At 38.5% G+C, this 14,320-nt stretch overlaps 1 non-coding gene across 1 annotated transcript; it reads left to right on the top strand.

Moving 5' to 3' along the window:
• Nucleotides 1-9,800: 9,800 nt before the first annotated feature.
• LOC114258544 (uncharacterized) lies at nucleotides 9,801-11,066 on the top strand. Its single transcript, XR_014360940.1, has 3 exons — nucleotides 9,801-9,934; nucleotides 10,190-10,248; nucleotides 10,999-11,066. It is a non-coding gene; the product is annotated as an uncharacterized LOC114258544 (transcript).
• Nucleotides 11,067-14,320: the final 3,254 nt, after the last annotated feature.

The raw sequence follows: 14,320 nt of genomic DNA, 5'->3' as shown, positions 1-14,320 counted from the left end.
GACCATCTAAGGGACCTAGGTGAGATGTTCCAGATTCTGAAGAGACACAAGTTGCGCCTTAATGCATCTAAGTGCGCGTTTGGTGTAGGATCTGGCAAATTCCTAGACTTCCCGGTGACCAACCGGGGTATAAAGGCAAACCCCTCCCAGATCAAAGCTATTCAGGACCTGGAGAGACCTAACTCAGTAAAAATAGTACAGTATCTCACCGGCATGGCAGCTGCACTCAACCGATTTATTAGCCGGTCGTCAGACAGACTACAACCATTTTTTCTAGCATTGAAAGCCAAGTTCGAGTGGGACGAAGAATACGACCGCGCTCTGAAAAACTTGAAGGAATACATGTCTTCTCCACCACTGTTTGTCACTCTAATACCTGGAAAAGAACTCTTCCTGTACCTGGCGATCTTTTAGCACGCAATTAGCGCAGTATTGGTCCGTGCAGAAAGAATCCAACATCTGTCCATTTATTATGTCAGCAAAACATTGCTGGGCACCGAAACGAGGTACTTGCCACTGGAAAAACTAGCCTTGGCCTTAATGATGGCCTTAAGAAAGTTGTCACACTACTTTCACGCCCACACCATAGTCGTCCTCACAGCTTTCCCATTAAAAGCTTTGTTTGAGAGGGCAAACTTTTCTGGGCGAATCTTGAAGTGGGCAGTAGAGTTGGGACAATTCGACATCAAGTTCCAACCCAGAACCGCGATAAAGGCCCAAGCTTTGGCAGACTTTGTCGCAAAATTTACTCCTGGAAGTCATCGTATCTACCCAGTCGACCTAACTAATGCAACTGAACTAGAGATGGAAGTTCACGTCGGAATAACGCAACCCCTGGTGCAGGATACTCAGTCGGACCCCAAGGCAGACCAGAGTAAAGAGAGCAAGGCAGAAGCGAACCATGCTACACCAAGCCAAGACTCACCAACAAATAAAGACTTGGTTCAATCAGATAGCGAGAGGCAGACAGCAAATATGGACCTTGAAGAAGACACCAGCAACATTCTTGACCCCACAGCATCATCTGATCCCTCCACTTGTTGAAAATTATTCGTTGGAGAGATGTGGAAGCTCCTTGTGGACGGAGCATCCAATCGGCATGGTGCAGGACTTGGCATAGTCCTCATCTCACCAGACGGCCTGGTTGTGGAGCAAGCAGTCAACCTTGGATTCCCAGCATCAAACAACGAAGCAGAATATGAAGCGCTTCTTGCAAGTCTCAAATTAGCATTCTACATGAAGGCCACCGAGCTAATGGTCTACAGCTACTCACAGCTGGTGGTAAACCAAATTTTAGGCAACTACGAGGCAAAGGATGACAGGATGGTTAAGTATCAAGACTTAGTCAGAAAAAAGATTAAGAAATTCGAAGTAGTGAGGATAGAACAGATTGGCAGGGAGGAAAACAGCAGAGCAGACGAACTAGCAGGCTTTACTTCAATGGCAGATACATCCATCCCTCATCCGTTGCTAATTGACTACTTACCAAGACCAAGCACTGAAGACCCCGAAGCAGAAGAGGTATGTTGCGTCGAACTAGGCCCCTCATGGATGGATCTCATCATACTATTCTTAAAAGGCGGTGTCTTACCAGAAGAAAAGAAAGAAACCAATAAAATTAGAACAAAGTCACAGCGATTTTGGCTCTCCCCTTCTATGGCATTGTACAAAAAATCATTCTCAGGACCTTATCTAAAGTGTGTTCACCCCAGCAAAGTGGAAGCATTCTTGTTCGAAACACACGAAGGGATGTGTGGAAGCCACCAAGGAAGAAGATCGTTAGCTTACAGAGCCATTTCGCAAGGATACTGGTGGCCATACATGCAAGCAGACTCGGAGAAGTATGTGAAGAAGTGCGAGAAATGTCAGAAGTTCGCACACCAAATACATCAGCCAGCCAGAGAACTCCTACCATTGACCAGCCCATGGCCCTTTGCAATGTGGGGCTTGAACATAGTAGGACCACTTCCAACAGCACCCGAAAACAGGAAGTTCTTTCTCGCAGCAACAGACTACTTCACAAAGTGGGTGGAAGCAGAAGCATTGTATCAATCAAGGAAAAAGATGTGAAAAAGTTCATCTGGCAGAATATCATTACTCGATTCGGCATACCTAAAGCCCTAATATCAGACAACGGCACTCAGTTTGATGGCAGAATCTTTAGAGGCTTTTATGAAGAATACAAGATAGAGTTCTACAATTCTACACCGGTATATCCCCAAGCCAATGGCCAGGCGGAAGCATCAAACAAGGTCATCTTGGATGGACTGAAGAAAATGTTAGAAAGAGCAAAAGGCAAATGGGCTGAGGAACTTCCTCATGTTTTATGGGCTTACCGCACCACACCTCGACGATCTACAGGAGAAACACCATTCTCCTTAGCCTATGGCATGGAAGCAGTAATCCCGCTGGAAGTTGGCCTCCCTACAATTAGAAGCTAAAATTTTGATCCAGACTTGAATAGAGAAGCCATAGCATTGGAGCTCGACCTCGCCGAAGAAAGAAAAGAAAAAGCACTGGTTCACATTGCCTCATACCAACAAGAGTTATCCAGGAAATACAACAAGACAGTACATCTAAGATAATTCAAAATCGAAGATTGGGTACTGCGCAAAGTAATGGGAAACACCTTGGTCCCAGGAGATGGCAAATTAGGGCCTAATTGGGAAGGACCTTACAAAGTGGTCGGATTAGCAGGAAAAGGTGCTTACCACTTGGAAGACGAAGACAGCAAAGCAATTCCCAAACCATGGAACACTGCCAATCTCAAACTATTTTACTTTTAGCTTTTTCTTTTAAGTATATGTAATTTTTTCCTTTCTCAATAAAATAAGTAGCTTCTTTTTCAGTATAGTTGTTTTCTTCCGTAAGAGATTGTTTTAGTAAGTTAGGGGCATTGAAAGCAAAGTTGGCCGGAATAACCAACTATGCACCCTCCTAAGCCCAAGATAAGGATCCAAGCTGCAGGACGTTCGGTCGAAATAACCAAACACTTTACTTTAGGTTGGCTGGAAAAACCAACACCCTCCTAAGCCCAAGATAAAGATCCAGGCTGCAAGACGTTTGGTCAGAATAACCAAACACTTTACTTTAGGTTGGCTGGAAAAACCAATCTAAAGGTTAGCTGAAAAAACCAACACCCTCCTAAGCCCAGGATAAGGATCCAGGCTGCAGGACGTTTTGTCGGAATAACCAAACACTTTACTTTGGGTTGGCTGGAAAAACCAATCTAGAGGTTGGCTAGATTAAACCAACTCTTAGTACTCTTTAGCCGAAGTAAGGATATCGGCTAAAGAGTGGTTGGTTGGATTAAACAAACTCTTAGTATTCTTCAACCGAGGTAAGGATCTCGGCTAAAGAATGGTTGGCTGGATTAAACCAACTCTTAGTACTCTTCAGCCGAGGTAAGGATCTCGGCTAAAGAGTGGTTGGCTGGACTAAACCAACTCTTGATACTCTTCAGCCGAAGTAAGGACATCGGCTAAAGAGTGGTTGGCTGGATTAAACCAACTTTTAGTACTCTTCAGCCGAGGTAAGTATCTCGGCTAAAGAGTGGTTGGCAGGAATACATGTAGTGGCAATGATTAAGACCAGGATAAAGTATCTCGGCAAGAGAATACTGTACCTTATCCAAGACTTCAGTTAGAAAGTAGAGTACAAGCATAGAGATCAACCGAAATAAGAGTTGGAACAAAAAAGAAGCATTCATTCAAAGTTCACAAGTATAGAAGGATGTTACTTCAGCCTGGTTACAATTGTCCAAAGGTTAAAAAAAAAACAGTACAGAATCAAGCAAAAAGGTCGTCTATTTTCGCGTCAAGTACAACTCGGAGTCCGGTTTCATCTGGTAGCTCGGTCTTATCTGGTATCTCAGTCGTCAGATCTTCAACCGGTGGCTCCAACTCAGTTGACTGAACAATAGGTTCATTACCGACCGGGGCATTATTTAGAACGACCGGAGCATTGTCTGGCTCGATTTCTTCTTCATCATCCTCAGACTGAAGAAACTGTTGCTGAACGGACGCAGCGTACTCCGTCATCGAACCCGGGATAAAATACGGAGGAGGGTTAAAAAGCTCGGTCTCTGGTCCATGACCGAGCTGGGCCACGACCGCCCTCCATCTGCATTTAAAGAACAAGTCTTTAGCTGCCTCACATTGCTTAATGTAAAGAGCCTCCCCCTCCTTGAAACCTTGAGCATCTGCGTCGTTTGTCTTCTTTTGCAGCTCGGCAATCTCAGCGTTCTTCTTGCCTTCAAGCTTGGCCAGCTTACGCAGGTATTTATCTTTCATCGCGGTCAGGGACCTTTGTTTGTCAACGTTAGCCAAGGTAATTAGTCCAGTCAGACGGGTTACCTCGGCCTCTAGCTCGACCGTCTTCTGTTGAGATACTTTTAGCTCGGCTGTTTTGGCTTCAGCTTCTGCCATGGCCTGCCTTGTTGTTTTCCTAAGTTCCAACACTCGCTTATGAGCAATATGGTTCTTTTGCATGGCCTGAAAAAGAATGGGAAGAGACTTGTAGTAAAACCGAGCAGAAAGTTAGAAAAATCAGCAAAGGAGGCTACTTACAAGCACCATGGATTTTGCGGCTGAGCGGATGGCCTTTAGCTCGGTCAAGTGGTTGTGGTGCTCCATGTTTACTGGGAGGCAAACACTCTTGGCAAGGTTGAATGCCATTAAGTGATCTTTTTCAGCGACCACTGAATCAATGTCCTGAATAGCCCGGTTTTGGAAAGAAATCTTTGGAGCCCACTTAGAAGAGCTAGCTCAGTCCGAACGCTCCGACTGTGGGCTCGGTGGAGGAGTTGATAGAGTGGTTTGAGGGACCACGGTTTCGTCTTCATCAACCAGACATTGCTCAGTTGGAGTAGTCCGGGCACGCTTTCTTTGGCGGGATGATGAGGGTTGATGAGATGGAAGGGCAACCACGGTCTCTTGAGGTTGACCGGCTGGAGGTACCTCGATTGGGTTTGTTTCGGTGAGAAGGGCTCGCACGGCTCTCTTTTTGGCCATTTCTTGTTCGGCAGTAAGTGGGATAAGGTTGATTTGAGGCAAGGATGGGTCCGGTTCAGGAGAGGCTTCTAGCAGGAAGTCAGTTACCTTGGTCCTTCGTTTTCCACTATATCGGTAGGTCGGTTCAAAATTAAGCAGGTCAGTCTAACTCCGGTCTGGATATCGCAACGCGGCGCGAAGCACGTTCAAGTTGGGGTAGCTGTATTAGGACTTAAGAAAGTCCCTATCTGCAAGAAAGAAGACAACAATTAGTTTGGTTCACAATCAGAAAATCGAAATAACAAGAAGAATGCAGTAAAGCCGGGGTAACCCTACCGACTACACCCTTGTTCCAGTTTATTCTGTGGCTTGGGATCTGAGCTTGGAGATCTTCAAAATTTCCAGATACCCAGAAAAAATCATCATCGTTCAAGTCTTTGTCCGGTGTCTCCTTTATTATTTTTTCACGCCGGCGCTTTATTCATAAGTAGTAAACCCAGCCATCTTCGGCTGATCCTATGGAATACTGGTGGAAGAGCTCGGCAAGACCAAGGTTAAGGCCAGCTCAGCGGTTTAGCTCGGCTATTCCGTTTATTGTGCGGTAAGAATTGGTGGAAAGTTGGGTAGGGCAGAGTTTGGTTTGCCTGAGGAATTCACAGAGTAAGGGCTGTACTGGGAAGCGTAGACCGCACTCCACAATGGAAATAACATTAAAAGGGACAAAACCCTGTTTACCCCAAGGAACAGTATCTAGGTCGGCTAAGGTGAGGTGAACATCGTCAGGGATGTTATAATCCTTTCGGAATTCAGCCATACCACCAGGTGTGTTTACTAAATACCTATACTTTCCCAATATGGTTTAAGTTATGAATAAATTATACTTGGGTGTTAGCTCGGTCGAAGGACAATGCCGAGTAGCTCGGTTGAGCGCTCAAAGGAGTGCCTGGGCAGCCTAAGTCTGCAAAGTGAAAAACAAAGGTGTTAAGCACAGATCATTGGACCATGCTAAAAGAAACACAGGCAAGTTAAAATGAAGTCCTAGCTCGGCTATGAGAATTGCTTCTGTTTTAGCTCAGTTTGAGGAATGGGTCTGTTAGCTCAGTGTGAACAAGGGATTTGTTAGCCCGGTTAAGCCTCTAGAGGCAGCATTCTTAGTTTGGTCTGAACTAAGAAAGCTGGTTCCCCAAGTTGTAGCTCGGTCATGGTTGAAACTTTCAAGCACACTTGCGCAGACTTAGTACGGTTTGTTAGCCCGTCTAAGTTAAAACAAAAGATGGTTTAACTTGTCGAAACTACTTGTATAGCATGAAGAGTTAGTTCGGTTGGTTAGTCTAGCTAGACTGACATCGGCTGCAAATAACTTCCTAGTTCGGTTACATATGATTTTGGATCGAAACCAGTGTTTCTCAGGTTATTTCGTAAGTTCAAGTGATTTTATTACTAAGTTTTTTCCAGAAAAGCGCATGACCAAGAAGAAAATGTGTCTTGCAAAAACACAAAACAATATGCTATGAATTGTAAAAAACAAAAACAAGATAGATTTGAGTAGCTTACCAGGTCAAGAGAAGGAAACTGAAGATGGAAACATAGACAGTGAAGAACACGAACTCAGCAAGCTCAGGGTCAAGGAATGTCAGAGAGAAGTTGAATAGTAAAGTGAATGATTCAAAGCATTAGGGCTTGTTTTGTGAAAAGAGAAGGGAAAAAGGCGGGAACTGTTCAAAAAACACGAGGTACGAAGACGGCGTGACAGCTACCTTTAGCCAATAAAAGCATGCCGCGTGTCCTTGGAATGAGAAGCGATTCAGTCTCTGTGATTGAAGAGACATTTTGATCAGACAGGTACAACCCAGTGTAAATTTTGCTCGGCTGGAAAGGCTAAGAATTTAGCTCGGCTAGGAAAGGCTAAAGGGTTTTTAAGCTCGGCTGGAAAGGCTTAAGAGTTTAGCTCGGTCGTAAGGCTAAAGTTTTTAACCCAGTTTATAGGCAGGTAATCCCTATCATGCTGCGCAGATGGAATTAAGGGGCAATTGAGAGGGTAATTTATATGAAAATTGGGCCGAGCTGGGTAATGGGCCGTTATGGGCCACAGTATGAAGGGCTGAGTAAAAAGGCCTTAAAATTAGTTCGGTCCTAGAAGGCCTTAATTAGTCCTGTCCCAGAGAGCATATTGTTATCTCTATCCAGGAGAGCACTGAGGATAGCTCGGTCGCCAGGTTGCCACATTCAGAGTTAGCCCGGTCGTGGAATACCGCAGCTAGCTCGGTCAGGACCTTGATGTTTTGTTTTCTCGGTCTAATCACGCCAGGGTTGGTGTAGGAGAAACCGGGGTAAGAGCAGTGAAAGGAAGAACCAAACTAGCTATAGTTCGGTCTACTCGCGGCTCAGCATAGCCATGCTTACCTCGGTCATATTGGAGTCAGACCATGGTAGAACCATCTCACTTGGTTCAAGCAGTGAGGAGGGTGCAGAAGGATAAGCGTTATCTTTCACGAGTATGACTCCTAGGAGGACTTTACATGGAGGAGTAAGAGTCCTATTAGGATTGTGCCACGCGAAACCTATAAAAGCTCATAACATCACCTATGGAGAGGTAACACAACTTTGATTCCCAAACACACAGAACTTTTTGTCTATTTGTCTATTTTGCTGACTTAGGCATCAGAGAGGTATCCGACACACACCCGCCGGCTAGCTCGCGTTTGTGTTTTCAGGGAGTAAAGCGACGACGTACGGCGGAGTGCAGACTTGATCAACAAGATTATACGGGAAGAATATTTTATGTCCATACAACGTGATTAATAAAATATATTAGTGAGAAATACAAAACATTGTTTAAAAGACTTTCCCTACTCATCTTTACCATTGTCATTTTTCTATCATTACTTCTCAAATACTATTAATTGACATTATTGTCTCTATTGTCTACTGATGTCGATGACTTAACAAAAAAAAATTGACAACAATGGATAAATAGACATAAATAGATAGATAAACATATAAACAAATAAATATGTGTAATATGATTTTTTTACATTATTATTGTCCTTTGACTAAAAAAATAGAATTTAAGACCATTGTGTCAAAAAAATTAAATTTAAATTTTATGACTGGGTTGTCATATTAAATAATAATAATAATGAATTTATCATGACATTATTTAACGACACATATATATATATATATATATTGGGTGTGTGGCTTCGCTGGAACTAGAAAAAGCTAAATTAAAGTAGAATGCAAATGAAATGAGTTGTAAATGGCATGTGATCTGTTTGGTTGCCGAGAAAAAGGCAAGCAAAGATGAGAAAATGAATCCGGAATTTTACAGTGACTAAAGGGGAAAATTTCCCACTTTCTTATTTTCTCGAGAAAATTTGATGGCTTAGTGGAATCCAACCAAGTCTGATGACAGGGTCCAGTCTAGATTTGGTTTTTTATTAAAAAATCCACGTCAGCGTTGTGGGCTGTCATTGGGCAAGTCATGCTGAGTGCCGACCACGTCTCGAAAAGTTTGCTTTTAGTTTGGGCCTAGGAGTTGGACTGGGCCCACAATCGTGTGGTGTAGGTCAGTCTTTTCTTAACTTAAATTGAAAGCTAATCTATACATATTGCATTATTGTGATTATTACCAATTGAATATCGAATAATTAACTTCTTTTTTTTTTTTTTTTGATAGTTCTAATAGCAATTGAATAATTGATTTCTCCTTGGATTTGTGGAAAGAAAAAGATAAAATAATAAGAAATAAAAAATATATATATAATAAAAGAAAATGAAGTGATTTTTTTTTTTTTTTTTGGTGTTAGAAGAATGAGAAAAAATGAATAGACATTCATCAAAAAAAACTATTTTTGCTATTCGGTACTCAAACAAAAATTTTATATATATGTTCCTAATAAGTGATTTCTTCTTCTTCTTTTTTTGCTATAAAAATTTTATTTTATTTTTGCATCTAGATAGATATACGTGTAGATTTTTTATTCCTAATTAAATTCGATGCAATATTGACATTTCTTTATCAGATGTAATATTTGGGTTCAAACTTTAAGTGTAGTATCTTTTCTCTTATATTCGTCACATCAATTGTAAAAAATAATATATAAATTAAATCCGATGTGATCTCTAATTAGACACTAGGAAAAAATAACATATAAATTAGATACTAGTAAAAAAGTCATTGCCCCACTACTTTCACATGATCCCTAATTTGATCCCCACTCTACTGTGAATAGCTAACCTTTCACATACGCCATTGTTTGTATCCAATCAATTAAACATTATTACTCATAAGGTCTGTTTGGCCTCAACCTTATTTGGGTTTTTCCTTTTTTTATTTTTAGATTTTTTCTTAATTTTTTTCTTCAATTTCAAGTGTTTCTGAATTAGAAGTTTGCTTTTAAAAATATATATAGATCAAATTTGTGTAAAAAAAAAAATGATCCTAATTTTAAAATATAAAATGCAATTGAATCAAATTTGTAAAAGTCCACTAAAAAATATCCTGCATTTTTTCAATAAAATCACTTCTTCTTTTTTTTTTCTTTAGTGTATAGATTTTTAAATTTTGAGTTTTTTTTTTTTTTAAGTAAAATAACTGAGCCCAAAGGGGCCTCAGTCTGGTCCATATGACGTCGAGCTAGAATTGTCTGCATCACGGTCTGGAAAGCGATCGATCCATAGCGAAAAAAGTAGGCCCAGATGTGCCTTACTGAGGTTGGGCTGGGTCCGTATGAGGTCGACCTTGAGTTCAATCAGCCCATTTAAGGCCCACACTATATTGGGCCCAATAAACAGGCTATGCCCAAGATTGATTCCGCCCAATTGATTCCAGACTTCTAGCATTTTCCATGGCTACACAGCGAGATCACCAATCCAAAGCTTGAGCTTCGTCTTCTCTCTCATACTCTGCTCTGCGATCGCAGCTTAAAAATTGCAGAAAGGTAAACCCAATTTCTTGTTAATCTCCAATTGGACCTATCTATTTTGGCATTTCTGTATCCAGATCCATCTTTTGTTCCACAAATTTTCTCTATTTGAAAACTAGGGCTGTCCATGATTCGTAGCTTAGTACGGTTTCATGGAGTCGATTAAATTTACTGTGGATTGAATTACGAAGAACTTCGTTTATAATATTCATAATGTTGCGTTATCTCTGCTAGTTTTACGTGAAATTTGGAGAATTTTATTGTTTTCAGGTGATTCCAGCGAGCTCTATTGAATTTTGCTGACCGTTTTCTCTTCGATTGCTTGCTATGTGGGTATTACGTTTCTTTGTTTATTTAATTGAACCATTAACATTTCTTCATTGTTTTGTTTTGTTTTTATATTTTTGGCTCATTTGTTTTGTAGTAAAATGTTTATGTCAAAAATATTTTATTCATTCTTCCTTGTATGCTTGAACAAAAAGTAAGTAAAATATTTTTAAAGAAAAATATTTTTGCATCATTTTTCAAAAAATGACTTACCTTTAAAAATTATGTAGGCTAATTTTTACACATTTGACTTTCACTCGCTCCCTTTTTAACGCATAACATTTTCAAATAAGTATCTTAGCTCACTAAAAAAGTTATAAATTACACTTTATTGAAGCAAAATTTCTCTTTTTGGCAATAAAATGTTTTTGTTTCAAGTATCAATCAAATGCTAAAAAAATAAAAAATAAAATAAAAAATTTGTTTTTGTTGTGTAAAATCAATTTACAAGAAAAATATTTTTTTTATGAAAAATATTTTGCATTGAAACAAACATGGCCTTAATGTACTCTTTCTTTCGGAATTTTATGCAAGAAAATAAGCTCTGTAAAGTCAGTTGTAATTTAGGCTCAATTTGTTTCGACGTAAAATACTTCACACCCAAAAATATTTTTTATGTAAATTGATTTTGCACAAAAAGAATATTTTACTTTTTTATTTTCCAGTGTTTGATTGACACTTTGAAACAAAAACTTTCTATTATATGCATTGGGTAGAAGCCAATGAAGAGCTACTGTTTCACCTTTGCACAGATCAATGTGCTAAAAGGGCCGAGATGGAAGTGAACTTTCTAAAATTTGGCTAACGGAATTTTTAATGTAAGTCATTCTGGGGACTATAACGAAAAATATTTTACTTACTATTTGTTCAACCAAACAATAGAAAATAGGTAAAATATTTTTGAGGAAAACATTTTACGTCAACACAAACAAACCCTTATTAAAGTTCATCTCCTTTCATAGCTCTGTTATCAAAGAAAATAGGAACATATATTGCGGGCAAGTGTCTCTTTGTAGAATTATCACCATGAACCATATGGGTAATGGGTGGCAATTTTTGTCTTTCTCGGAGTTCACTCAGCTGAAAATGGATAGTGAAATGGGATTAGGTACTGATGTAGCCTTGAAAACCTTAGTGATTGTGTGCTGAAATTTTTGCACTCGACAAGTGGGCTTGTACTTATTTTACTGGAATTTGTTACATAATTACAATTGCAATGTGATTGTATTTTAAGTCCCTTTTCTCAATATAACAATTGTTACTTTAAATTGAAAAGGTTGAGTTTCTCAAGAGCTCGGATTTGGATGTAGGACTCCTAGGCCTAGCTTATAGATATGGAAAGTTGAGGTCCCTTTGCAAGAGAAATGTGAGTGTTATATGAGGTTGTAAGTAAGGAGTGCAAAATTGAAGCACAAATGAAAATGCTAACTGATAGGTTGAAAAGTGGTTTTTTTGGGGTATACATGAAGTTCTTCATTCTTGGGTATTCATGTTTGTGACATACTAGTGTTAATACCATGAAACTTCTACATTTATCTGATTCTTCAATAGTTTTTGGCTGCAAGTTTCTTTCATATTCCAAACTGTACACATAGATAGATACTAGGAAAGAATCCTCCTCTGTTTTTAATGATTTTATAGGAGAGGTAAGCTTTGCAGATGAGCTTTGGTTTTGCATAGTACACTCTTGCATTCAAACGTTGCACCAATTTGGTATTGTATTTATTTATTTTTTTCAATACAAGAGGTCAACTTAGAGCAAAGCATGCTGACAAGCAAGCTTGCAAAGCAACTGAGGCAAGCATATGAAGCAGTGTTTCTCAAACTAAAGGATTTTGCTTATTAAAGAACGAAAAAATAGATATTTACTAGCAAATGCTTGTTTGCATGGCTTAAACTTAAAACTATAGCTGATCTGTTTTTTTTTTTTTTTTTTTATGATGCAAAAAAGTTCTTTAACCTATAACTACCCACAGAATCCATGTACAGTTTTCCTTTGATTGTTTAGCTTCTCATTTATTATGTTTCTTGTATCAGCTGAAGTGGAGTTAACAAATTTTCCTTTATGTTAGGGCGGACGAGGAACTTGTTGATCCGAAGAAGTACTACGAAGAGTCTTGCAAGCCTAAGTGTGTGAAACCTTTACTTGAATATCAGGTGTTTTGCTCACTGTGGAATTGAAAATTTTTCATTTTTAAAGTTCAAAGATATGCATTTGTACTTCACTATCTTTGAAGTTCCTTACTTGTTATAATACCTTTCTTTTACTATCTAGCTCCTCTGTCTAGATTAAAAGTCATTTGAGCACCCCTGGCTGCATATACTTGGTTCATCATTTTATTATTGCTGCAAAGTTTTGCTGAAAAATTTTATATGGCTAGAAAAAGGAAAAAAAAAAAGAGGTTACATAGATTTAATGTGTATAAACATATTTATGAAGTCATCATCTCAAAGTTTAGAATGCTTGGATATTTCAAGAAAGTGTTAGCAATGATAAGTAGATTATTTGTGCAAGACAAAGTAAAACAAATAAACTTTAGTAAACATGTACAAGACAATGTACTCGTTTCATATTCATGCCTTCATGGCATTTACTTATGTATAGCTTTATATTTATGCTAATGTCAATTGGTGTGAAGTTCACAAATATATAGTTCTACATCACTGCTGTTGAAGTTCCTTAGTTATTGCAACTAATGTGAAGGTTATTTGAGAATTCTCTGTGAATAATATTTAGGGGAAATTTTACTCTACTCCCCATGGTATAGCCCATGTGCACAATCCCTCCAATAGTTTGTGTACTAAAATGCATCACAAACTTTTGTTAACAACACTTCATCTTCTTCCCCTATTATATATGTAACATGGATATGGAATGGAATACGGTTACGATATGAATATGGAGATATGACAAAACCTAAAAGGGTAGGATAGGGATATTCGTAAAAATATATATATATATATATAATTTTCAGCATTGTATTATGTATTATACATAAGCACAAAGAATTGTGAGAAACTATTCTATGGGAATTAGGTAGTAGTTGAGGAGCCACTAGCTAGTCTACTTTTTAATTTTTAGTCGGTCTTATCTTAGAGTGAGGATCCTCAAGAGTGATTTTTCGTAATCTTAAGAGTATTTTTTGTATGGTTGAGATTTTTTTTCAAGTGATTATCAATATTGTTATACCATCAACTTTTGTAGAATTAAATCTCAGCCATTCAAAAAATCATTCTATGATCACTCTATGAAAAATCACTCTAAGGATCCGGATTCCTTATGTTAAACTCTTAAAAGTGTTTTTATATATATATATATATATATATAAGTGTTAAACTAATTATTTGCTTGTTAAATTGTTGAAATCCGATTTAGTATTGTTATATTTTCTTATCTATCCTTACTTTCTATAAAATATGGATATGGATATGGGGTGCTTGTATGGTACATCAAGGATTCGTCAATTCATTAAATTCTGAAGAAGTAAGATACTACTTGAATCTTAATATTTTCTTTGTTTTTTCCCCCCCCAAGAAGTAAACAAAGTATTGAAAAATTATTCTTTCTTTTTTCCTAACAATTATTCTCTAATGCTATGCAAGAATTATTTCTATTTCAATATCATAATAGTTCGGATACTTGACTTAGAAAGAGTATCTGGAAAGCATCTAATACTTCTCAAAATTAAAGAAAATTACGGATATATTTAGAAAGTGTTGGATACATATCCATGAATACGCAAGGAGTATCGGTATCTGATACGAATACGACTCCCATTAGAAGTTGTGCTTCGTAGCTCTTCTGAACTAAAACCTTAACTTTACTCTTGTAGTATAGGTTATGTGCACATAAACCCCTTGCCACTTGGAAATAACCACTCAATCCCTAGTAATTTGCGGACTTAAAAGGCAGTCACATTTTCCATCCGAATTAACAAAAAGTTCATTGCCTTCACCTGTACAATATTTATAACAACTGTTGTATTCTTAAAAATCAACGTTAGTGCTGTTAGATATACAGTCCATGTGTGTGCATGTGTTTGCGGTGCAAAATTAGCTGTAGGGAGAACAGTT

This window comes from Camellia sinensis, chromosome 2, assembly GCF_055761805.1.
Source record: "Camellia sinensis isolate YWXY chromosome 2, ASM5576180v1, whole genome shotgun sequence".
In the NCBI taxonomy this organism is placed as follows: Eukaryota; Viridiplantae; Streptophyta; class Magnoliopsida; order Ericales; family Theaceae; genus Camellia; species Camellia sinensis.
This window is presented reverse-complemented; position numbering and strand designations above follow the sequence as displayed.